This window comes from Nelumbo lutea, chromosome 3, assembly GCF_056320005.1.
Source record: "Nelumbo lutea isolate HS-2025 chromosome 3, American lotus-T2T, whole genome shotgun sequence".
Lineage (NCBI taxonomy): Eukaryota > Viridiplantae > Streptophyta > Magnoliopsida > Proteales > Nelumbonaceae > Nelumbo > Nelumbo lutea.
The window spans coordinates 8,669,266-8,695,945 of NC_142686.1; the positions used below are offsets into that span (position 1 = coordinate 8,669,266).

Genomic DNA, 26,680 nt, shown 5'->3' on the forward strand with positions numbered 1-26,680 from the left:
CTTAAACACTTTGATTGCCCCACTCTTGAGATTGTGGTAAACACCAACTCACCCCAAAAACCTTAGAAAGTATGATTACATGAACATCATTAAACTGCAATGGAGGAATAAGTTATCAACATTTACCATACAACCCCAAGTCTCTACTTACTAGTCCATCCATAGTTCAGCACATCCACAGTGAATCTGTCCACACCACAAAGACTATCTTTATTGGAACTTGGAAATGTCATACAGTCATACCGAATTTGCTAGCATAGATTGCTTCTATGCAAATACTGCTTCTCATTTAAGTCAACCAGGCAAATGAAAATTAACCTGGGTCACCTGGTTCAAACTGTTTCCACAAGAATTTTGATTACTAAAAACACTGACCCATTTAGAGGGATTATTCCCACATGGAATGGTTCAACTATCAAGGCCACTTGAGTTTTAATAACACTGACAAAATACAGAGCAGTGACCCAGTGAAGGGAAAATTTTTTAACAGGTTCTCCAAAGAAAACTGCCCACAGAAACCATAGAAACTACATTCCTAACATATCCTCTGACTTGTCGAGGCATCTTTAAACCTAAACCATGAAACAATATCATCCATGAACATACAAAAAAAATAAAAAATAAAAAATAAAAACAGAAACTCTCAGCTTCATCAAGCTCAAAAATTCTTGGATTGATTTCATCGGTGTACATAAAAGGTGTCAACTACCATACTCTGATAACTCGAAAATTACATAAAGAATTTTTATTCTATCCCTGGTAAAATATAAAGCCCAAAAATGCATCAGACCCTTCTCTTTCCTTACTAGCCTAAACCAATAGGAATTCCTTTTTGCCCAACAAACTATTCAGTTTTACTGTTTCTTCTTTTTTCTCAAATTAATACAAACCAGCTTGAGAATTAGTTCAAAGTTCAAACCAAACCTGATCCCATGTCGAATGCAACTGTCAGAAATTTAAGTAATTATGAGGAATCAACACTTTCTTTGTCACTTCTGTCTATGATAGGCTCAGCAAGGCAACCAGCCCAGCACCAAAGGCCCAGGCCCATCACCAGACCCATAACTTCCCTCAAATTAGTCGCTCGACTCCACCCTTGTGGTTTGTTTACATGCGGCGTCCACGTAAGGAGAATTGAACAAGAAACGGTTAGCCATCACTATCCAGCCTCTACGTGAGATTATAAATATCTTGTAATAATCATTTTGAGGCAAGAGAGAAACCCTACTTTTCTTCTCGTTCTCACCCTCCATCTCTTCCTCTCTCCCTCTTTTCAGTCCATTTCAGGAGGGTGAGCTCCCTCGAACCAGCTCCAATCGCTTGAGCATTTGTTTGAGAAGCAAGGGTCTTATCAACTAGGATCAGAGCCGAGCTCACCCATACCTAGTACCAGATCCATGGTGGTGGATGAACGGATCGACCGGATTGAAGTGGAGGTTTAGTAGACCACCAGAGAGTTACGGGACATCAAGGAGACTCTGATCGCCTTGGTCAGCCAGTTTGAGCGGATGTCGGCAGCACCCAGGGAATCTGAGCCAGAAGGATTTAGCAGAAGCGCAGGATGAAGAATGGCGGCCTTCCCAGTTAAAGAAGCTAAGGTTGACTTCCCTACCTACTCAGGTGATGACCCTATACCCTGGATTTACCAAACCGAGAGGTTTTTTAAATTTCATGAAACTCCTGCCAATCAGCAGGTAGCCATTACCTTGATCCACATGGACGAGGAAGCTATTCTGTGGTACCAATGGTACCGTAAGACCCACCCTCAGACTACATGGCTGGATTTCACTGAGGCTCTATGTGTGAGGTTCGGTCCTTCAGGGTATGAGATTTTCATTGAATCCCTCTCAAGACTAAGACAATCTGGAACCGTGAGGGAATACCAGAAGGAATTCGAACGAATCGCCACCCGAGTCCCTGGGTGGCCAGAGGCAGCTCTGGTGGGTTGCTTCATTGGGGGGCTCCGAGAGGACATTCGAATTGAGGTTAACGCCATGCAGCCCGCCACCCTGGTAGTTGCGATCGGTCTAGCTAAGCTACATGAAGAAAGGTTGAATGGGCTGAAGCAGATCGGCCGGCCCACCTTACCCACATCTGGCCCAATTCTAAAAACCCCTGCTATCAAGAATGAACCCAATCTAGGCACACTACTATCAACCCCCAACATCAACACGGTTACCTCTCCTGCTAAGAAGCCCAGGACCATGACTCTCCCCTACAGGAAGTTGTCCTGGACCGAAATGCAAGCCCAGCGTGAGAAGGGCCCTTGCTATAACGGTGATGACAAATTTGTTCTGGGCCATAAGTGCAAGGCTCAACATGTGTGCTTACTGCAAGTAGAGGAGAGTGAGCCAGGGGAAGAACCATGTGACCCAGCTAATACTTTCAAAGTGCAACAAATGGAGGTAGTCCCCGACATTGTATGTGATTTCTTTGCAAGCCTTAGCATGCTATCAGGCCCCACGAGCCATGCGGGTCCACGGGCAGGTCCTGGGACGAAACGTGGCAATTCTTATTGATAGTGGGAGTTCACTAAACTTCATCACTACTGGGTTGGCCTGACGGCTTGGGTTACCCGTTGAGCCGGTATCCTCGTTTGTTGTTAACATGGCTAATGGTCACCATCTCACTTGTGAAGGGAAATGTAAGTCTGTAGGACTCAAAGTGCAAGGGCATATGGCTAATGGTCACCCCCTGGAATATTTTCAGGAGCGGATATAGTCCTTGGGGTACAAATGTACAATGGTTGCAACTATTGGGCCCAGTAGTGTGTAGCTGGGCTGAACTTACTATGCAATTTACGCATCAAGGGAAGCAGTGCATTCTCAAGGGGACCCACACAGTATCCGTAGTCGCTGACTCCCCTAATGTCCTCCTCAAGAGTTGCCAACACAGGGAAGCAGTGCATTCTCAAGGGAAATAAAGTAGCTTTAACAACTACTTCACAATTACTCGGATGTCTTCCAAGAACCCACCACCCTACCACCCCACAGAACCCATGATCACAAAATTCCCATCCAACCAGGGCCCCACCTGCTAATGTTAGACCCTATAGATAGCCCCATTATCAGAGAGCTTAAGTGGAGATCATGGTAAAGGAGTTACTGGGTAAGGGGTTCGTTAGGCCCAGCAGTAGCCCATTCTCCTCACCTGTCTTATTGGTGAAGAAGGATGGTAATTGGAGGTTTTGCGTTGATTACCAAGCTTTGAACAATATCACAGTGAAGGACCGCTACCCCATTCCCTTGATCGAAGAATTCCTTGACGAGTTGGGCCAGGCACAATACTTTTTCTAAGTTGGATCTGCAGTCTGGGTACCACCAGATCCGTGTCCACACTGAATATATCCATAAAACGGCCTTCCGGACCTCAGATGGGCATTTTGAATTCCTAGTGATGCCCTTTGATCTAACTAATGCACCCTCCACATTCAAGAGACTCATGAATGAAATTTTTAAACCCCACTTGCGTCGATTTATACTTGTATTTTTTGATCATATATTGGTATATAGTCCTAACTGGGGTACACATTTGGAGCACCTCCAGCTCACACTTGACTTACTTCGTTTGCACTGATTGTCTGCCAAACCCTCCAAGTGCTCATTCGGCTAGACCCAAATTAATTACCTAAGGCACGTGACAACAGACAGAAAGGTGTGCACAGACCCGAACAAGATCTCTTGTATGGTGAATTGGGCTCGGCTCACTTCTCAAAAGGGCCTCAGGGGGTTCTCCTCGAGTTCATAGGCTACTATCATCGGTTCATTCCAAGGTACAGGCTGCTAGCAACTCCCCTCACCCGTCCCTTGAAGAAGCAGGCCTTCCATTGGGATGAGCAAGCCAAAGATGCCTTCAAGCTGCTCAAGAAGGCTGTCACAAACCAACCCTCACTAGCATTGCCCGACTTCAACCAAGAGTTTGCTGTAGAGACCAATTCATCAGGTAAGGGTATACGGGCTGTCTTATAGTAAGGCCTTATCCCCTTGTCCTTAATGCAGCAAGGACAACCCTTGGCCTATTATAGTAAGGCCTTATCCCTGCGAGCATAGGCAAAGTCCACCTACGAGGAGTTAATGATCGTTACCATGGCCATCCAAAAATGGAGAGCATACCTTCTGGGCTGAAGGTTCACTGTCAGGACAAACCACCAGAGCATTAAGCATCTGTTGGAGCAACGGGTGTTGGGCAAGAGATGGGCTTATAAGCTAATGGGGTATGATTTCAAAATCGAATACGGATCGGGGCCCTCCAATGTAGTGGTGGATGCCCTCTCTAGATCAAAAGACTTCCAATTACTGGGCCAATCTCGGCCCGTTTATCCCCTGTTAGACCTACTCAGGCAGGAGGCCCAGAAAGACAAGCATCTTGCACAATTATGGCACCAATACAACCATGATCCCCAGTCAACACCAAGATATGAGGTGTCCCACAACACTCTCTTCTATAAAGGCCGTTTGGTAATACCTGAAACATCACAGTATCTCCAAGAGTTACACTCAGGGTCACTAGGCACTTATAAAAGATTGGCGACTCATTACTATTGGAAGGGCATGGTACAAGAATATGTAACCAAGTGTGCAACTTGCCAACAGCAGAAATACAGCACCCAGACTGCCACCGGACTACTACAACCCCTACCCATACCCGACCGAGTCGGATGAAATCACCATGGACTTCATAAGCGGGTTACCCAAATCTAACGGGAAATCAGTGATTTTAGTGGTAGTGGACCGGTTAAGTAAATATGTTCATTTCATTGCCCTCCCTCATCCACATACAGCATCCACAGTCGCCTGAGCTTTCATACAAGAGGTGGCCAAGCTTCATGGCACCCCGCAGTCCATACTCATAGATCAGGACCCATTGTTCATGAGCAAGTTTTGGGAGGCTTACTTCTCAGCCCAAGTGGTACAACTTCTTCATTCCACCAGCTACCACCCTCAAACCAACAGCCAATCAGAAGTAGTAAGCAGGTGCTTAGAGACTTATTTAAGGTGCTTTGTTGGGGAAGCCCAAACACTGGGCCCATTGGTTGCCTTGGGTTGAGTATTTGGTATAACACAACTTTCCAAGGATCGGCTGAAACCACTCCCTTTAAGGTGTTATACGGGCATGATCCTCCCACTGTAAGCACCATGATAAGGCGGAGGTTGGTCAGTCTCCGAAGGTCCAGAGATGGCGGTGGGAAAAAGAGAGATGTGGGGAAGAGAGGGGAAGAAAAGAGAGAGAGTCACTCCTTTGTGAGAAACCTTAGGTCAAAATTATTATTCTGTTGTCTCCTGGGGAATAATTGCCTTCCCCCCTTTATAGAGAAAGTTAAGGTTATCAAGGAAGGAGTTCTTTCATGTTAGGAAAGAGGACTTCTCCTATTAAGAAATGAGATCTTATTAAGGGATCATTATTAGAAAATCCTATCACTTCCGGATTATCTGTATGTGACCATTTTATACTGACGTGGTGTGGGTGACGTCATCAGGCATACTTTCACTAAACCCACATGTGTAATTTAAAGACGCACGTGTAACTAGCATTTATTCCCGATCTATTGTGATTTTGCAGTTCTGTAATGGTGTCGGGTTCATCACGACTCCGCGCGTGTTCGAGGTTCATCACAAATCCGCGCATCTTAGCTTTACTGCAAATTCGCGCTAGCCGAAGTTTATTGTGACTTGTCCCAGGTATGAGTTCATCGCAATCGCAAATATGCGATGAGCTCGTTGAAACGTGCGATGGGTTATAGATTCGTCACAGGCGTCCATGTAGCGTTGGTTTGACACCCTATGTACTTTGATGGTCTTAGCGACCAATAATACCTACATTAGCCCCCATGCTTATCGGTAAGTGGGAACTTACTAATAAGCATTTTTTGTCATCGTGTTTGCTATTGGGGTTTCGCAATGGGGCGATGAAGAACATTTTTGAAAATATTGTGGCATTCTAATCTTTTCGCATTAGGTCTGGTGATCATTCCTATTCTTGATGAGATGCTCCGCAAGCTTTGTGTGCAGAAAAAATTTATTTGGGTATGTTTGGTAGCCCCCCTGCTTAAACTTGTCAATAAGCATTGTGGTATTCAACTTAGTAATGCTCTTGATGAGAATCGAGAGTTTTCATTTTGTAATTCAGCCCCCCTCTCTTTTTGACAGGGTGTCATGTTGACTCGTACTTGCTTTCGGGATCATTGGAGTCTTTTTTAGTCTTTTTGAAGAAGGTGTAAGTGACAGAAACATAATAGGAGCATTTTGTAAGGTATAGCTCAATACTTTCTATACTTTATAAGCACCATGGTAAGGCGGAGGTTGGTCAGTCTCCGAAGGTCCGAAGATGGCGACAAGAAAGAGAGAGGATGTGGGGAAGAGAGGGAAAGAAAAGAGAGAGAGTTGCTCCTTTGTGAGAAACCCTAGGTCAAAATTATTATTATGTTGTCTCCTGGGAAAAATTGCTCTCCTCCTTTTATAGAGAGAGTTAAGGCTATCAAGGAATGAGTTCATTCCTATTAGGAAAGAGGATTTCTTCTATGAGGAAAGGAGATCTTATCAATGGTCTATTTGGTTGCTGAGAAAAAGATGGGATGAGAAGCATCTTTAAAGAATATTCTATTTTACATGTATTTGTTTTGGAAGAAAAGATGGGATTGAGAGAGAAAGAGGTGGGACACGGGTTCCCAAAAATCGATACACCGGGTCGCACCAAAATGGTGAGACCCCGGTGGGAAAAGAAAATTTGGCCATTTGTGAGAAAATATTATTGAGAGCACCTTGAAGACAGTCATGTTCTTCCTACACGCTGGTGTTATGTTGGGAAACAGATCTTCCGTTTTTTTGTTGTTGGGAACTCATTAATGTTATTTTTTATTTTTGATTTGTTCCAAATCTGCAATAATTGTGATTATATTTAGTTTTTGATTTTTGATTTATTATTGGGAATTCATTGTTCAAATCTTCTGGTTTTATGTTTGATGTTTATTATTGCTCTGTTTCAAGTCATCTCATGTTTTTTTTTTTTTGAGCTACCGAAGGTTACAACAATTTTTTTTTCTTTTTTCTATTGGCTCTTACTCTATTAATGATGCTTATTATTGCTCCATTTCTTATTTTTCTATTGAACACTAATACGTATTTAGCCGATTCTTTTCCTTATTGTATTTGTTCGACCCAATTTTTATCATATTCTTTGTTTAGGTATAATTTCTTCTACCATATTAATTTTCTGATTTTTCTAGTTTTCTTTGTGGAGCTGTAAGATAGTTTTTAATGGTTACGGACATCTTGAGATATTAATTTTCTAGTTTTTAGTTGTAGTATATTAATAAGAATGCTAGATTAAGGTGCCAATAACTCGAAATGAAACTGAGAAGAGCAGGAAATATATATATTTTCTTCTCCAAAAACCAGGATTTTGATTTCTTCAACCTCACATGTTTCATTGTTCAAATACTATTATGCCATGTTGTCCCCAAAACAAGTATTGTAAGAATGCATGGATTTGTCAAATTGGGATGGATGTAACAATCCTGTAAAATTTTCTCATCAATCAAACACTGGAAAACAGATTTAACAGGATAATTGATCTCAGCAATCAAACACAGGTGACAGAATTGAGCAAAAAAAATTTCTCTTCCCATCACATCCTTTCTCATCCCATCCCATCATTTCTCAGCAACCAAATGGACTGTAAGGAATCATTATTAGAGAATCCTATCCCTTACGAATTCTCTATATGTAACCCTATTATACTGATGTGGCGTGAGTGATATCATTGGGCATACTTTCACTAAACCTGCATGTGTAATTTAAAGGCGCATGTGTAATTGACATTTATTCCCAATCTACTGTGATTTTGGAGATCTGTAATGGTGTCAGGTTCATCACAACTCCGTGCGTGTCTGGGGTTCATCGCAACTCCGTGCGTGTTTGGGGTTCATCGTAAATTCGTGTATGTCTTAGCTTTATCGTAGATTCGTGCTAGTCGAAGCTTATTGCGACCTGTCCCAGGTATGAATTCATCGCAATCGCAAATCTATGATGAACTCGTTGCAAACGTACGATGGATTATGAATTCATTGTAGACATCCATGTAGCGTTAGTTTGACACCCTTTATACTTTGATGGTGTTAGCGACCACTATCTACCTACGCCCACCATCCTCCCTTATGAACCAAGCATTTCCGGAATGGCAGTGGTTGAATACCATTTGACAACTAGTGACATCAGATCTCAAGTTTCACTTCCACCAGGCCTAGCAGCGTACGAAGTTGGCTTATGATAAGAATCACCGAGAGTTGGGGTTCGCAAGGGGTGATTGGATCCATTTGAAGCTTCAGTCGTATAGGTAAACATCAATGGCCAATCAGCTATCGCAGAAATTGGGCCCACATTTTGGGCCTTTTCAACACGTTGAGTCAATAGCTTACCGCTTGGACCTTCCTGTCGAGTCTAAGTTGCATCCAATATTCCACATCAGTTTCTCGAATCCATGCTTGGCTTGGCTTCCACAGATAGGAGGAGCCCTACCCTGCCCCAGTTCACTGATGGGAGGACTTTGATCAACTACCGTAGCAATTTCCTAACGTTGACCTTGAGGACAAGGTCATTCTCGATGGAGAGGGGAATGATAGGCTCAGCAAGGCAACCAGCCCTAGGCCCATCGCCAGACCCATAACTTCCCTCAAATTAATTGCTTCACATCACCCTCAAGGTTTGTTTACGTGCGTTGTCCATTTAAGGAGAATTGAACAAGAAACAGTTAGCCATCATTATCTAGCCTCTACATGAGGTTATAAATATCTTGTAATAATCATTTTGAGGCAAGAGAAAAACCCTACTTTTCTTCTTCTTCTCCCTCTTTTCAGTCCATTTCAGGAGGGTGAGCTCCCTCGAATCAGCTCCAGTCACTTGAGCATTTGTTTGAGAAGCAAGGGTTTTATCAGTGTACCTTTTCCTTTTAGTCTTGTCTGTTTTCTCTGGAGTTGAAAGGTAAAAACATGGAAATCAGTTCTACTATTTTTCGTAGGGAAATTGACAAAAACATTCATAGAAACCTAGGTTTACTTTTTTTCCTAGCATGTCAATAAGATATTGATATCCAAACAAAAATCAAGAAATCTAAAAGTTTGCAGCAATAAAATCAGAACTTTAGCAACTCATGTACACCTAAGTTTGCAGCAATAAATGCAGAAAGTTCAGAAAATATAACGAATAAACTCACCATTAGAGGAAAGTAAGTGTTGTTTGCATCTCATATCCATTGTTAACTGCAACTGATCTGAGCTGGTTAAATCAATGGCAGCAGCCTTTGCAAGTCCTTTGCACTGCTCCCAATCCAGATCCCCAATCAAATAAAATGAAGTAGATTGATTACTCAGTGATTGACCACTCAAAAACTGCCAACTGGTAGCATTCAGCTGGAAGCAACCATAGCAAGTGTAGTTTCGCATGAATCCTGAGCTGAGGCATGGATGTCTGAGCTTGAATCTGCCATCAATACTCTCCATAGGAAATTGCTCCCCAGTTAGAATAACAGTGGACCTATCAAATGCCTCAATTAGGCCAAACGATGGCAGCGAGTATGCTAAAACTTGGTGTTAAATGGAGCCAAGTTTTGATATGAAAAAATGTGTATCTTCTCTAGATTCATCTGTTTCCATAACCACCTGCAAAGATGAACCCCCCAAATCAAGAACTCCTAAAGTAGGAACTGTCATGGAGTTTTCCAGGCTCCCCATCTTGTAATTAAGGGCAACCCAACCATAATAAGCCTCTTCTTTTCCATTTAACCCCCTTATTGAACTTCTTGTATATAAAAAAGGATATTCCTTTATAATAGTCTCTGCATTTTCCAAAATCCAATCAGCATCCTCATTTGGCAACCTTCGTAATCCAGCAGTAGCTAGAAGGAAGAGTGGAGTATCTCCTAGTTTCTCAGAGGGTATTTGTTGCTGTGCCCAAAGAAGCAATGGCTCCAATGCTGCCCTTATTCCTGAAGAACTATGCAGAAAGCTATCCAGGGCAGGATCAGCTTGCATGCAGTGATAACGACAAGCATTCCTTTGGAGAGGATTCTTTGTTGAATGGTCTGGAAGCGAATGCAGCAAGGTTGGCAGGTGTTGATTGCTTGTGATGTTATTTAACCACTCATAGACATTTACTCTAGTACCAGTGCTTCCACAGTCCAGAACTACAGTGAAATATGATTGCTTTCCTACAAAATTAACTTTCCCTGGAATAAATGAATTAGAAACACCAATCCGTATCAGCACCATAACTAAAAGGATTATGCTGATTTTCATGCATCCTCTGTATTGGGGGAATCCTATCGATGTGGAAGATTAAACCTGGTTCGTGTTCTGGATTCCATGGCAAACCTAGAGAAATGGTTGAATTATGAAGAAAGAAACTTCTAGGTCCTCTTGATCCTTTGATTCCTTCCAACAATAAGATTTAGCAGGTTTCCAGCCTTCCAGATAAAAAGAGTCTTCCAATACGGAGAAGACCTGGGGAAGGAATTGAGTTGCATAAACCTGGATCAATGACATGAACTTGGGTGGCCCAGACATTGCAGAAAGAATAGATCACCATCATAAAATACAGTCCGACAATTCCAAACAACTAAAATGACTATCTAACGAGTGCAAGAAGCATAATTCATGGGTCTCCAACATCTGCTTGCGTATTGTCGCTGGTGACTGACAGAGCAACATACACTCTGTCCGATAAATGTTCACTGCACAATTGATATTAAAAAATTTCAACAAAGTTAACAAGGAACTAAGCATGGCTAGCATTGCTAGAAATATGAAATAGCCATATATCACATTATAGGCATGAATGCCGCACGCTGCGTGCTGAGATGAGATCTGAAGACGTTTAAGCAGTATTTGGTTTGGAAGAAAATAAAAGAAAATCAGAAAGTTGATGGAAAGTTCTCAAGGAATTTCACAAATTTTGTTAAGAACTTTCCCTCGTATATCTGATTATCTCTTATTTTCTGTCAAACCATAAACATAGCCTTGGCTTTGAATATCTAATGATGGGTGAAACCTATACGATATATGAGGTGTGATCCATAAAGGATCTTACCACTGAAATTCCACTCTCCATGTAAATCAAGTAGGTAAACGACCGTTCAATTTTCTTATACGATATAAGAACGAGAACCCCGACCCAAAGAAAAATCAAAAGAAAATGACAAACTTGTTTACTGAAAAACTCAAACGGTACGTGTTGAATAGATAGAAAGCTATAACATTTGATGGGGAAAAAGATGCAATTAAAGCTCCAACTGCCATTCAACGCCAAGAAATTTAGAAAACTAGCATCACAAATCTGGGTGGCAAAAATCATTCTCCGCGTGAAAAGCAAGATGCAAACAGCCAATCAAGTATGCAAATCAAACATGCCGTACTTTCTAGTATTCATGAAAATGCATATCAAAATCAACTAACCAGAGAAACAATTATAAGGAAAAAATAATAAAATACCTCAGCGTAATAAATTCCCCCAACTCTCTTGCTCTGTCTGCCTGTCTGCTATTCTTTGCTCTCCGCCCGCCCTTTATAAGTTTTCTTCTGAGTTTCCATTTGTAGGAAAACAGGCAGCAGAGTGGAAGAAAGATGAAGGAAAAATAAGTGCAAATCAAAGCCCAATTCTACGCGACGATAGGGAGCAGCTGCGGTTTCTTACCGTGCACACGCTGACAATACCATGTTGGGATCTACTGATCGTGGCACAATAAACAACAACCGCACATCGGGAACATCTTTTGATGATTTGAATGGTAATATAAAGTTTGTGGCTGTAGAGTCTAACTCTCAGAGATGGGCTTCAGTCAGTGCACGATTCGTTCGACTACCGTTCGAACAGCCTTCACAGCTTGCATAGGAATATCTCCTATCAAATAGAACATAGAAGTACGGAGATGTTTTCATACAAGCTGTAAAGGCTGTTCCAACGGAGTTCGAACGAATCGTTCACTCACTACTCACTGAAGCCGATTTCCCCGGAATAAGTCCAAATAGGTTTTGCGCATCTTTTTGGCCTTTCGTTTTTTAGGGGCTAAATCTTGTGAGTCAAATGGGAATAGACCAAAATTCAGTGTATGATCATGGAAGTTGGCTTCAAGGCAAATTCATCGTCACACCATTTCAACAGCCTCCTGCAATTTTGTATTGGAAATATCTCCCCATGAAATAAAACACATGAATAGGGAAATATTTTCAATGCAAGGCCATAAAAAAGGCTGTTTGAATGGGCATTGTCTTGACGAAAGCTGAACTCATGATCATGGTGTAGGGTGGAGTTAGGGGTGTTCAAATTTGGTTGATTCGGTTAATTCGGCTATTGGTTCTATTTTTATTAAAAAACAACTTCCGGTTTCAACTCAGTTTGATTGAAATTTTCAACTAATCAAACCAAAAATTGAATTAATGTTGTTATTTAGTTAAGTATATTAAGCATTAATATTTTACTTAATACATTATGCTAATCAATAATTATATTTTCCAATGAACAATTAATAATAGTTAATTAAAACCTAGATTCATTATTAATTGTTTATTAATCATTATTTATTTTTGAAAATGGCCAATTTGCCAATTCCCCATTGGCGTATGGCTTTGGACCTATTTTAGCTTTTAATTAATAATAGCAAATTAATTAAAACCATTGGGCTTTGGGGTCATTCTAACTTTTAATTAATAATAATAAATTAATTAAAACCATTGGGTTTTGAGGCTATTTAAACTTTTCATTAATAACACTTATTAAATGCTTATCATTTATGTGGAACTAGAGACCAAACTGAATTCTATTCTAAAATATAATTTGATTTGATTCGGTTAGAGGAAATGGTAAAATCAAATAGTCGATTAGGTTGTCGATTTGAACCGAATCGAACAGAACCAGACCAAACCAAACAATTGTACACCTCTAGGTGGAGTTAAAATTTCTAAAATAGGTTTCACTAAGGCCATGTTTGGTTTGAAGGATAAGGTAGGAAAAGTAAGGGGAAGACAGGAAAACTAATACAAGGCTTGTATAGGTTTCCATACCTTTCCCTATATATTTTGGGGGAGAATGACAGTTAAGCCCAAGGTGAAAAATTTTAGGCCCAAAGTACAATTGGGGTGGGTGCCAGTTCGGAATTAATGCCAATACACAGGTGGGCATTAGTGTATAGAATGGGGGATTTTTATATTTTTTATATTTATAGCTCTGCACTGAAATTCAAAAATCTGCATTGGACTTGTCCATAATTTTCCTTTTTTTTAATATTTCATATACATATTGTTTCCTGCAAAATATATATGGAAACAATGGCATTTACAATGAGTTACTTAACCAATCCCAAGTGAACACAAGTTGAATAACTAATCCTGATTGAACACAACGTATATAATGGTTATATGACCATGAACCCAATGGTATTCTATGTACATATAGTTCATTATACTTGCAAGCATAAACAATAGAACCCGACCTAATGGAACCGGTTACAATTACATGTTATTTCTCGGCCAAGGTTCAAATAAAAAAATAAAAATAAATATTTTTTTTAATAAAACAAAAATGGGTAAATCTCTTAAATTATCTCTATCCGTATTTCTTACGATATCCTTAAGTTTTATGACAATTGTCATTACGTTAAATGTTAAATGGAAATGGAATGTCAAATTTGTCTTCCACTTTCCTCGATGAAGAGAGAACTACCATAGGCGTCATCATAGTCAAAAATGATGGCAGCCTGTTTTGCCCAAGAAACTGCGGTGTTCCTCTGGTAAACGAAGCTCGTCGATCTTAGAGAGATGCTAGTGGTCGAAGGAGTGGGGTCTTCAGACTTGCTGGCATGGAATATCGGCTGAAAATCCAACTTCCAAATTGTTGGTATTTGCAGACAAGAAGCCAACGCTCTTTTATGACCAAAAACGAGCCAAGCATATATAATGGTTGAGCACCTCCATTGACACCCATCTCCCGGTCTACATTGTACTATTTCTGCAAATGCGTTCTTTCTTTTGGATCAAAAACTAAACAGACACCATGGGTCTCTGCACAGTAGGGGAGACCATTAAGAATGGGCATGGCTTTGGTTTGTTTTATTTGATTGGATCGATGGCCAGATGGTGGAGTCGGGATGAAGGACAACAACCGGCTATAGAATGATGATGGCGGAACGCGGAAGATTCAACGGCAATGGCAGTCTACGTTTGCAGTGGTAGGTATTCACGATTGCATAAATATGAGAGGTAGAGGTGGTCCGGTGGTCGGAGAGAGAGGACTTCGAGATTAAGGGATAGTGGTGAAACGAAATAGGGAAGACCGGAGAGATTAAGAGTCAATATTTTTTTTGAGCCCAGATGTCCATTAATGGTCTGAACTCCACTAAATTCAATGGTTTTGAGCAACCGCTAGCAGCACCTACATAGCCACTACCACCGCCAATTCCATAGTTTCCGCCACTGCCAGATCCATAGCCTCCACCAGCACCGCCACCGCCATAGCCTCCACCACCGCCTCTGAGAATGGAGGTTTGAGAATGAAGCTCGATCGTTCTCAGTTGAACCAAGTAAACTAAACAATTTAAAAAATAAGCAATAAAAACAGTTGTGGTCGAAAATTTAAATTTTTTTAGACAGGAAACGGTAAAAGATGAAGAAAGATGAAACTAACTTGTCAATTCGGTTCTTGAGCTTTCGCAGGAACTTCTCATTATCTTCTTCAGCGACCCTAAAGATCCTCTCAATGAATTCATGGCGATCGTTTATGTCAAGCTTGCGAACATCGACCTCCTTGTGGACGAACTTGTTCCCCTGGCTTTCATTTTCCACGAAAGATTTAAAGATGAAGGTTCTCAGGCGATCATACGTCGGCAACTTCTCCAAAGCAGCCCATTTGAGAGCCTCTTCGTCTTCGTCGGCATGAGTGCTTCTCCTTGAACCCATGGACCTCGCGAAGATGTCTTCCACGCCCCTACTACCCCTGCTTTTGCTCCTACTCATGCTCTGACTTACTCGCCTTCCCGCACCCAAATGAATACTTGAACAAATAGTCTGTCGGTAAGCGTTTTGGTTAAATGAGAGAGAGAGAGAGAGAGAGAGTTACGATTCACTCCTTCGACTAATTTTATATCACAAAGAAGTTTTTTACGACACCCCTGTTTCTTCATCGTGGCATTCAACATGGTCTCTCTCTCAAAAGGGCTTGGTGCCGGAAAAACCTGGCGACGCCGGCGAAAGTGGTCAGATGGCAGTGGTGGCGATGGCGGTGGAGAGAATGATTGCAGAGTGGTTTGTTGTAGTTACCGCCGGGAGAGGGACGAAGGGCAAAATTGGGTTTTGAAAAAAATATATAACGAGTCACTTGTCAGACGTACTGCAAGACAATAAGAGATTTATCCAACAAAAATAATAGAGATTTACCCAAATTATAAGAGAATCTTGGCTAACGCTGAGCACGAGGATTTTAGTCATTAATCGATCATGTAAATTAGTTCTTAAGGTTGTGTTTGGTTACAGTTCAATTTTATTTGTACTAGTACAAATGTATGGGAATGCAAATGAAAGAAAATGTAAACTCTCATTTAATTTTATTTTAGGTTTTACTTTATTCTGCATCATGTTCTAATTTATTTCATTTGTACTACAATCAAACAACATAAGCTAAAACTTGTAACAAAACTATCTCAGAATTTACACCCAAATCATTTGCACTGCCATAGTTTTGTATTAATACAAATTTATTTGCATTGCAATCAAACATAGCCTAAGGATAAATTTGGAAGAGTATAAATACAAATATGTATAGCACAAATTATACATGTTCATAGGTTGAGCTTTGGGTTTAGGCTTTGGGCCAGGCTCATCCAAATTTTGGCAAAAGCCAAACCTACCCTATAATTCGTGTTTTACTAAAACTCCCCCTATAGTTTGTAATCAATTTATTTAATGGACCTTCCATTTGATGACGATGAATAATAGCAATTTTCACCTCAATATCTATTTGAATTAATTTAATTAAAAGAAAATAAAAACACCATTTTTACCCCAATAAGACATGAGTAACCACTACATTTGATTTTATTTGGTCAATTTAGTTTTCTATACAAATAAGTTTTAAGGGTATTTTTCAAATAAATAATCGTGGATTCATGCCCATGAACATTTTTCAATCAGTTTAGGCGATTATGTTAATATTTTCAAATAGCAAAACAAACACTTCTTAGTGAAAGGTTTGTTAAGTAAATATATTGTAAAGTATATGAAGTGTTTTAGTAAAATGAAAACTATATGATAGGTTTAAGTAATTCCATGATTCTATAGGGGTGCTCTAGTAAATAACCCTATAAAATAAAACAAAAATATAAGGTTTTGCATTCTACATGGTAGGTTTAGTAACTTTTGGGGTATCCCACCTTTGTTTTTTTTTATGCCAGCAAGGAAAGAAAAAAATGTTACTCCAAATGAAAAAAACCTTGTTGGTATGAATATTTTAACTATGTTTGACACCATTGTTCATGGTTTTCAAAATTGGATGAGACTAGATGGTTAGATTGGAAAAATTAGGACGCTTTACCCTAGAACCATTATTTCGCTAAAAAACCGTTGATTTGGTCAACAACCCATTGACTTGGGTGGTCGAATTGTTCAATTCGTTTAATAGTTTTGGTCCTTTTTTATTTTTTATTTTTTTACTTTTTTGTTAGAACAGGCCATCTGTTTGATTTGAACGATTGGACCATTCGACCCAGGAACCAAACCCCTGACCAGTTCGTTGTTTGATTCGGTTTTAAAAACCTTGCCTTTGTTGTCCATAGGCCCTTTCTTGCATGATAGGTGAGTCCATGTGAATTCCATGCTAAGGCATGGTCAATCGTCAATGACCAAAGTTTTATCTCCTTAAGAAGTGGTTGATGTATATGCCATGTTATCTTCTTTGCCATTCAATTATGTTGTGGACATTGGATGTCAATGGATTGAATTAAGTGGTAACCCTATCTTGAATTGATGAGTAAGCCTTAATTGTAGGCCTCGTGGTCTACAAAATAGATATGAAAAAGGCCTATGATAGACTAAAGTGGAAATTCATCAAAAAAACTCTTAAAAAAATGGGATTGAACCAAAAGTGGGTAAATTGGACCATGGAATTGAGAGTGTTAATTGGATTGGATTTGGTCCAATCCAATCCAGTTCGATGTGAGTCAATTGGACCAGGTCCAATCCAATCCAATGAATGTGTTGGACCAATTTGGACTGGTCCAATTTAATGTCTGGATCGTCCAATCTATTCAAATTTATTTCAATTTAAATTGGTTTCAACCCAAATCAGGTCCATTGACACGTATATTCTTATCTTATATCAGTGGACCAGATATTGGCTTAATCCAATTTAAATTTATTATGGACGGACCAGGTTCAATCCAAAACCAGTCCATTGACACTCTTACAGGGAATGAATAACCACTGCAAATTATCAAATTTTAATAAACGGATCTCCAAGTGATCTAGTATTGCCGGCGACCCACTGCCCCCAATGTTTTTGTCGTCTGTTGTGAGGACTTGACAAAAAACATAGAAAAAATTATGACAAAAGGGAATAAAGATATGGGGATCAAAGTGGCAAAAAATTGTCCTCTAATTCCAGTATTACAATTTGCGGATGATTGCTTTATCTTCTACAAAGTCTCGATATTGGCCACTACTAAAATAAAAAGAAATTCTTGAATCTTATGCAAAAGCTTCAAGGCAACTTCCAAACTTCAACAAACCGGCATTTTTTTCAAAAAAAAAATCCCTTCAAAAACTACAAAAAAAAAATTCTATCAAGAATTATAAAAATTTCGAAAGTTTTTATGGGGATCAGTAACAGGAAGCATCCCACAGTACCAAATGAGCATGTTCCAATTCCCCAAAGAAACTTGTAAAGAAATAGATAGACTGAAAAAAAAAAAAAGTTTTTATGGGGAGACATGCAAGAAAAAAGAGACTGCTGAGAAATGCGAAAATAACCTGTGGGTCAGAAGGGAATAAATTCAGCCAAAATCCCAAAACCGAACTGGGAAATTCTTAAGGACAATAATAACCTGTGGGTCAGAACAGCCAAAATCCCCATTAAGAAGTCTGTTCCTGAACCAAAATATAGTCAACGTGGACGCCACTAAAGTGGAAAAGCAAGAGGCAAATACAAGCAAAGCAATAAAAGAAATCAAAAATACATTTTTAATCACATTTTCAGGATTAAACAATGGAATTGACAAATAAAAGTGCTAATATCACAACCAGTCCATAAATTGTTAAAACTTCCATAAAAGCCAGAGTAAATAATAAAGTAACTCGTATTTTACCCTCGTTGTCTCACGATCCCTTTTATGGCCTGGACACAACAGTACTTTGACCAACATCAGGTCAAGCAAGCCCTACGGCCAATCCAACAATAATAACATACATGGTAAGCCCCTCGCACCAAAATTAAGTAATGGACATCATCACCGGTAATCAAAAATAGGTGGGATGATAAAAAGCTAGCAAGTTTATTCAGTAGCGAAATTGAGCAAAAAAATCAAAGCTATTACACTCCCTTCCAGTGATAAAGAATACGAAATGATGTGGGGAATAAGTCAAAATGGAACCTTCTCAATCAAATAAACGTAAGTTGCACTAAACCAAAAAAGGGATCAAAACAGAGAAATTAGAACATTGAGAATAAAAAAAGGAAAATTTGCGATAGGTAATTTGTATCATAGGTTGAGTGTCAATTTAGCATTTGAACTTTAAAATGCAACAATATAGTACCTGAACTGAATTTTCATTGTGCGACAACCTATTACCTACCATTAATAAACTGTCAATTATGTATATTACATAACCTCATGTGCCATTTAAGACTTTAAAAAATGTCAAAACTAAGCTTGGATGTTCATCATCTTATTTCTCAAGAAAATGAAACAGAACCCAAACACACTGTTCATCATCCTTTTTTTTCAAGAAAATGAATATCAGATTCTGGGAACCCAAATCTCTTGATGGAGGCACCACCAATCAGACATTCTTCATCGCACCGAAAAATGCTTGCAACAAAGACTCCGGTCATGCCCGGTCCACCCCAACATCGCCACCAAAGAAGCTTTTCATCATCAGCCCAGTAATAAGCCCTTAACCTTACAATATTGGGGTTCTAATCGCTTGTATCTCTGCTGCAAATTCTTTATACCTCTGTACTCCACCTTCACCCAATCTCCTCACAGCCACCCGAACGTGCAACTGCAACTGTCAGAATCTTTTCTCTTCCAGTATTCCTCTTCCCCTTTGTTCGAATAGAGTTGCAATGGCGACGACACCCCTTTCAGTCCGATCACTTCCCCTTCTCTCCTCCTCTTTGACAGAGCTCCCAACACAGAGTAGCGGTGGCAACCTCATCCAACTCCCTCGCATTCTCTTATTTCCTCTCTTTCTCTCCGCTTCTCCTCTCCTATCCTCTTCCTCATTCGTTTTTTTTTTTTTCTCTCCTTTCCACAAACTACCGCCCCTTCCCCTGTCACGGTCACTTCAGCCGAACCATCGCTGCAACTCCTAGCAGTGGCGACATTCTTTTCTTTACTCATTTTCTTCTTCTTCTTCTTCTCTCCTGCATTGCCCCCAACCGCCTCCCAAACGCCGTTTCCCCCCTACTGCCGTTGCTGCTATTTTGAACCATGAGTCTTTGGCTCACGACATCATCGGGGTGCAACCAAGTTGTACCGCCATGGCTGCACTGAGGCATGTCGGAGTGTTGACAATTGCTACGGTTCTGCACTGAGGCTCACAACATCATTTCCAAACACTGTTCATATTCTTCACATAGAAGCAGAGCAGCGGTAGGCATTCCTAACTTCTATTTATTGATGGAACTTCCAATGGCAGATTTGAACCCACGGTGGTTTCTCCGTCATTTCTTCTACCTCCCTATTTCTCTCCCATTTCAGGTGGCAGAGACATGATAACTCACGACTTAATACCGGGCTCTCTTTGCCACTTGTTACGATAAAATCCCAAGTTGCAGCATCTAGCTGATGAAGGGAGATTTGGCCCAACCTCATAATCACTCAACACGTGGCAAAAGCAACAGCTCGACATAACAGCTCGCCAAGGCGCGAGCTTCGAAGGGAGGAACCTGTAGTCCGAACTCTCTGCAAGGAGCCCAAACTCTCAATACGGAGCACGAGCTCTCCCTTGGGCCCCGAGCCTTATGAGCACAAAGGGCAACAACCCGAACTGGCCTGCCCCACGGCAGTTCGGGCCACACCTCTCTCCGAACTCAAGACTTCGCCTCGCACACCACTCCAACACCTCGCCCAGGACACCAAACTGAACAAACCGTACCTGACACCAAAGGAGTTTGTATCCTGGGGCAGTGCAACTGACTGACTTGGGATTTGACACTTGACAGCCGCATTCCGACAACCACCTGCCACCGCCACCTGACCCCGCCATCTCCAGTTATAGAGACGGCTCCGACAAGGAGCAGTGGCGGTTCTGTCCCAGCAGAGGGAATGACACCCGAACTGGCAGAAGCACAGAAATAATCATACCCGACCTGACAAAAGCCTCAGAGTGAGTGCGCAAAGTGGTTATAAAAGGCTCCCTGTCTCCCAAGAACAAGATATGTGAACTTTGCGTCATCTGGTTTTTATCTTGCCTTCAAGAGAATACTAACTTGAGCTTCGGAGCAATCTCACCGGGTTTCCCTCCGGAGTTCCCTCATCTTCTTCATTTCAGGTTCCCTGTAGCTCCGTTCAGAGGCAAGGCCGTTGACAAGTAGGACCAGCCGGAATGTGCACCATCAATTGGCGCCGTCTGTGAGAAATACGCTTCTAAAAGCCTCCCTCTAAAACTCTCATAACCTCCTCTTCTTTCAAAAACTCCAACACTCATGGCTTCTTCCAGCAATGTCGGACGTGGCACAGAGACGAACAACACCGGGGAACAACTCCAAGTCCCTGTGGTGTGCATCGGACAGTTCACCATCCCCCTTCTGGTGGATGGGATCTCCAGCTTGAATGCGCCACAAACAGTGGTGCCCGTAAACCTTCCTGCCATGAACGTCTCTCTTCCACTCCCTATCGAAATAACTTTTGCTGAACCAACTGTTGTCCCCCTAGCGACGCGCCAGAACCAGTTTGACGACCTGATGCAATGCATGCGGGCAATGCAAGCCCAAATGCAACAATTCCAGCAGCATCAACTCCAGCAGCACCAAGTACTACACCATCTCTCTCAACATCACTATCAGCAGCAGTTTCCCCAACTACCCCTGAACCAATCACTACTTCCACCTCGGCACCCTGCTCCGAAGCCAGTTAAGGCCTCCCCTCGGGGTGGACGCCCTCGCCAAGGAGAAGCCTCCCAACTCCAGAACCCCCCTAACAGCCAGGCCTCATCCCCAGGCCGAAGGGAAAGGAAAATCACCCCCACCTCGTAGCTCGCAGTCGGGTCGGGAACCTTGCCCGCGATGTCAGCACCCCGGCATTCCAAGCCTGAGTTCCCGCTCACAGAGAACCAATTCAACGCCCTAGCAGCAGACTACCAACATTATGGGCCCATCGAGCTCGGCAACACAGAGGCCAGCTACGCCAGTACTAGGCCCGCTCAACAACGAAGGCGCCGGCGAAGTCGTCGAACTGCCACCCGTGTCCTACCCGAGCTCGGAGGTAAGGAACAGACGAGCTTGGACGAGGTGAAAGCTGCCCCAATTCTCTCAGTTCCTTCCCCGCTCGCATCAGAACTCCTGGCAATCCCCATGCCTAGAGACTTCAAGCTCCCACCTTTGGACAAGTATGATGGGTCCTTTGACCCCAATGACCACGTCGATGCTTTCCAGTCCCAAATGCACCTCGCTAGGGCCAGTGAATCATGCATGTGCGTGGTCTTCACCACCACCTTCAGGGGGGTGGCCCGCACCTATTACAGGAACCTAGCCCCCGGGTCAATAAGAAGCTGGACCCAGTTCGTGCAGGTCTTCACCGCACACTTTGTTACCAGCAAACGGTGCCCCAGAACCAAGGAAAACATCTTCGAAGTAGTCCAGAGAGAAAGAGAATCCATCCGGGGCTACATCAAGCGGTTCAATGAAACGTGCTTGCAGATACCACGATTAGACCCCGCGGTACAGTTCGCGGCGGCCAAGAGAGGAGTAATGCACAAGGAGTTCAAAGGGCACATGGAAGCTAGCCAACCCGCGACCGTGGCCGAATTCCTCAAGCTCGCAAACAAGTTCATGAGAACAGAGGAAGAGATCAACCAAAGGACCGAAGGCGGGGTCGAGAAAAGGAAAAGGGAAGGTGAGCCCTCCAACCCAGGCGACAGAAGAAACCTGGCCCGGGAGGCGAAGCCAAGTCAGCCGTCCCGAGCTCCCTTAGCAGTTCGGATGGATTACACGCCGTTAAACATGAGGCGGACCAAGATCTTGATGACGATCAAAGACGCCCCATACGTAAAGTGGCCACCTCGCCTAAAGGAGAGATAGAGGGACTCATCCATCGCGGATACTTGAGAAATTTTGTACAGCATAATGATAATAATAATAAGGCAGGCCGGCAAGGGGAGCACGGAAAGGATGCCCCCGAATCCAGCAGCAGACCGGCCAAAGCGTTGCAGCGACAGCCTCCGGAAGAGAGGCCAGTTCGAGGAACCATCCATGTAATAGTGGGAGGTTCGGTTGTAGCAGGGTGTACTTTGGCAACAGCCCAGACGTCAGTTCGCGAGGCAGCCCGAGAAGAACAGAACCCTCCAAGGAGGCCGAAGACAGAATAATCGATCTTCTTCACGGAAGACGATGCGCGAGGTGTCCACTACCCCCACGATGACGCGCTTGTCATAAAACTAAGGATCAGCGACTTCGAAGTCAGGCGCGTACTTGTGGATTCAGGTAATTTAGCGAACATCCTCTTTAAGTCGGCATTTGACTAGCTACAGTTGTAGAGAAGCGAGCTGAAGCCCGCAAACACTCCTCTGGCAGGCTTCAGCGGAGAGGAAGTCAAGCCCTTCGGGAAGATAACAGTACCTGTGGAAGTCGGCACATGGCCTTGCGTGGTCAGACTCAACCACGATTTCCTGGTGGTCGTGACGCCGTCCCCGTACAATACCATAATAGGGCGGCCAATTACGCATATTCTGCGGGCAGTGGTTTCCACCTACTATCTGGCATGAAGTTCCCCACAGACTTCGGTGTGGGGGTAGCACAGGGCGACCAGCTTGAGTCCCACAAGTGTTATGTTGCCGCCCTGAAGGGAAAAACCAAGGCAGCCGACGACCTCGAGCTGGAGCGGCCTACGGAGCAGGGCAAGGAACGAGCTTCGCCCACAGAGGAAACGGTCACGATCCCGACCTCGGCAACGGATCCGACTCGAATGCTACAGATCGGTGCTTCTGTCAATGAGCCTCTACGAACCGAACTGGTGAGTTTCTTACTTCAAAATTTAGATATTTTTGCATGGTCCACGACCGATATGCCCGGTATTGACCCTGGCCTTATAACTCACAAACTTAACACTGACCCTGTAGTCATACCCATTAGATAGAAGAAACACAACTTAGCCCTAGAGCGTTGGAGGGCGGTCGACGAGGAGGTCGAAAAGCTCCTCATAGCGGACTTCATAAGGGAAGTTCATTACCCGAGCTGGGTAGCCAACCCATTACTGGTGAAAAAGGCAAACGACAAGTGGCGCATGTGTGTCGATTACACCAACCTGAACTGAGCTTGCCCAAAAGACTGTTTCCCCCTCCCCATAATTGACCGCCTAGTGGACGCGAACTCGGGACATGAGTTGCTAAGCTTCTTGGACGCCTACTCAGGCTACAACAAAATCAGGATGGACCAGTCCGATGAGGAAAATACCAGCTTCATAACCGAGTTTGGCCTGTACTGCTACAAGGTGATGCCCTTCTGACTGAAGAATGCTGGGGTGACCTTCCAAAGACTTGTAAATAAGCTGTTTTGGCTTTTAATTGGCACGAAAATAGAATGTTATGTAGACGGCATGGTCGTCAAGACACAGTTCTCACAAGAATTAATACAAGACTTAGATTCTGCCTTCCAAATTTTGCGTCATTTTAGCATGAAACTGAACCCCAACAAGTGTGTGTTCGGTGTCACCTCAGGTAAGTTCCTAGGGTATATTGTCAACCGGCACAGTATCGAGGCCAACCCGGACAAGATAAAGGCCATCCTAGATATGAGACCACCCCCAAAAGTAAAAGAAGTTCAAAGGCTAAACGGCCGCTCTGAGCCGCTTCATGTCCAAATCAGTAGATCGCTGTCTGCCTTTCTTTAAGGCAATCAAAGGCAAAGGGTTCGAATGGACCCAAGACTGCCAGCTCGCATTCGATGAGCTAAAGAGCTACCTCGCTACTGTGCCAACCTTAGCCAAGCCCGAGGAGGGCGAGGTCTTAGAACTGTACCTCTCGGCAAGCGACGAGGTGGTCAGTTCGATACTATGAAAAGAAGTAGATCGGGTCCAGCGGCCCGTTTATTATGTTAGTAAAATTCTGCAAGGAGCAAAGACGAGATACCCGCAGATAGAAAAGCTAGCATACGCACTGGTAATTGCAGCTCATAAACTTCGTCCATATTTCCAGGCTCACACCGTCATCGTCTTGACTGACAAACCTCTGAGGCAAGTCTTACTCAAGCCCGAGGTTTCTGGTCAGCTGACGAAGTGGGCCATCGAGCTCAACGAGTACGACCTCTAGTATAAGCCACGAAATGCTATTAAGGCCCAAGCCTTAGCAGATTTTATCGTCGAGTGCACGTTCAGCCTCGAAGCCCCTGGGCCGGTTGAGCCTGAGATCCCTAGTTCGGGTGAGCCCGGACCTCCCAAGCCAATAGAGTCTGAACCCCATGAAGCAGCAGCCAGTGTGGCATCTCTCCTAGTTAGGCCAAACGCGAACTGGGATGAGGAGCCATGGATTCTTCACGTAAATGTCTCCTCGAACCAGCAGGGCAGTGGGGCCGGAATAGTCCTACGCGGCCTGGGTGGCACGAAATTGGGATACACACTATGCTTTGAGTTTGTGGCATCCAACAACGAGGCGGAGTACAAGGCACTGATAGCCGAGCTGAACCTAGCACAAAAGGTAAGAGCATAGCACATAGTTATCTGTAGTGATTCCCTGCTCGTGGTCAACCAGGTTATAGGCAAATATGAAGCACGCGAGCTCTCTATGATCGCATACTTGGCGAAAGTAAAAGAGGCTCTGCTCAACTTTTAGTCACACTTCATCAGACAAATCCTGAGATCAAAGAACACTGAGGCCAACGCCCTGTCCCGGTTAACCAGCACGAGTCACAACACCATGAGAACCGTGTACATAGAGGATATACCTCGGCCTAACATTCTCGATGGGGCAGAGGAGGTCGCTCCCATCCTTGAAGCAGAGTCGAACTGGATCGACCCACTCGCGAGCTTCTTGCTAGATGGAACCCTCCCTATGGACAATAATGCAACCAAGAGGGTGCAGCGCCAGGCAGCCAAATACGTCATAATAGACGAATGGTTGTACCGATGGTCCTACACACTTCCCTACCTGCGTTGCTTGCGACCTACCGAAGCCGAGCTCGTACTCCACGACACTCATGAAAGTTTGTGCGGTGGACACCTGGGGGGCAGAGCCCTCGCCCAGAAGGCACTTCGACAAGGATACTACTGGCCAACGATGAAGGCAGAAGCTATCGAGCTCATTAGAAAATGCGACAAGTGTCAGAAGCATGCCAATATCCACCATCAGCCTGTTTCTGACCTCAAGTACCTCACTAGTCCATGGCCCTTTGCGCAATGGGGCATTGACCTCTTGGGGCCATTCCTGCCAGCAACAGGTGGGATAAAGTTCCTAGTGGTGGCAGTAGATTACTTCACAAAATGGATAGAAGCTGATCCTCTGGCAACAGTTACAATCCGAAACATACAAAACTTCTTTTGGAAGAACATAGTATATCACTTCGGGCTACCTCGGGTACTGATCTCCGACAACAGCAAGCAGTTCGAGGATATCTAATTCCAAAAATGGTGCCAATATATGGGAATTCTTCAGAACTTCACATCGGTCGCACACCCGCAATCAAACGGTCAGACAGAAGTAATGAACAGAGTCATCCTCCACGAACTGAAAGCATGACTAGATCGAGCTAAAGGGTTGTGGGCGGACGAGCTACCAAGTGTTCTATGGGATCACCAAACTACGAAAAAAACCGCCATGGGAGAGACCCCATTTAACCTCACCCAAGGCACTGAAGCGGTAATCCCGGCAGAAATCGAAATACCTACACTACAACTAGAAGCATATGACGATCAGATAAACGGAGACGAGTCACGTACTAACCTCGACATACTGGATGAGGTAAGAGACCTCGCGCACATCCGGACAGCGGCCTACCAGCAAAAAGTAGCTCGGTACTACAATGTCAGAGTAAAGAAGTGGAGCTTCCGCATCGGCGACCTGGTTCTCCGTAAGATCATGGTGCCCGAACCCGGCGTGGGCAAACTTGGACCAAATTGGGAAGGGCCCTACAGAGTAAGAGAGCGCTCGGGGGGGCATACGAGCTCGAAATCTTAGAGGGCAAACAAGTACCCCGAGTGTGGAACATCGTCAACTTAAGGCGATACTACCTATAGACCACCAAGCGAAGTAGAAAAAATCACGACCAGAGCCTAAGGA

The 26,680-nt window shown here is 43.2% G+C and overlaps 1 long non-coding RNA gene and 1 pseudogene across 2 annotated transcripts; one reads left to right on the plus strand and one right to left on the minus strand.

The window, feature by feature from the left end:
• Nucleotides 1-1,224: 1,224 nt before the first annotated feature.
• Nucleotides 1,225-6,939, plus strand: LOC148862758 (uncharacterized). Its single transcript, XR_016109102.1, has 2 exons — nt 1,225-1,620; nt 5,560-6,939. It is a non-coding gene; the product is annotated as an uncharacterized LOC148862758 (long non-coding RNA).
• A 1,759-nt stretch (nt 6,940-8,698) lies between these two features.
• Nucleotides 8,699-10,288, minus strand: LOC148862759 (putative apyrase 7; annotated as a pseudogene). The gene is made up of 2 exons (XR_016109101.1): nt 9,208-10,288; nt 8,699-8,962 (listed from the first exon to the last, which is right to left on the minus strand). The product of XR_016109101.1 is annotated as a putative apyrase 7 (transcript).
• Between the last annotated feature and the right edge of the window lie 16,392 nt (nt 10,289-26,680).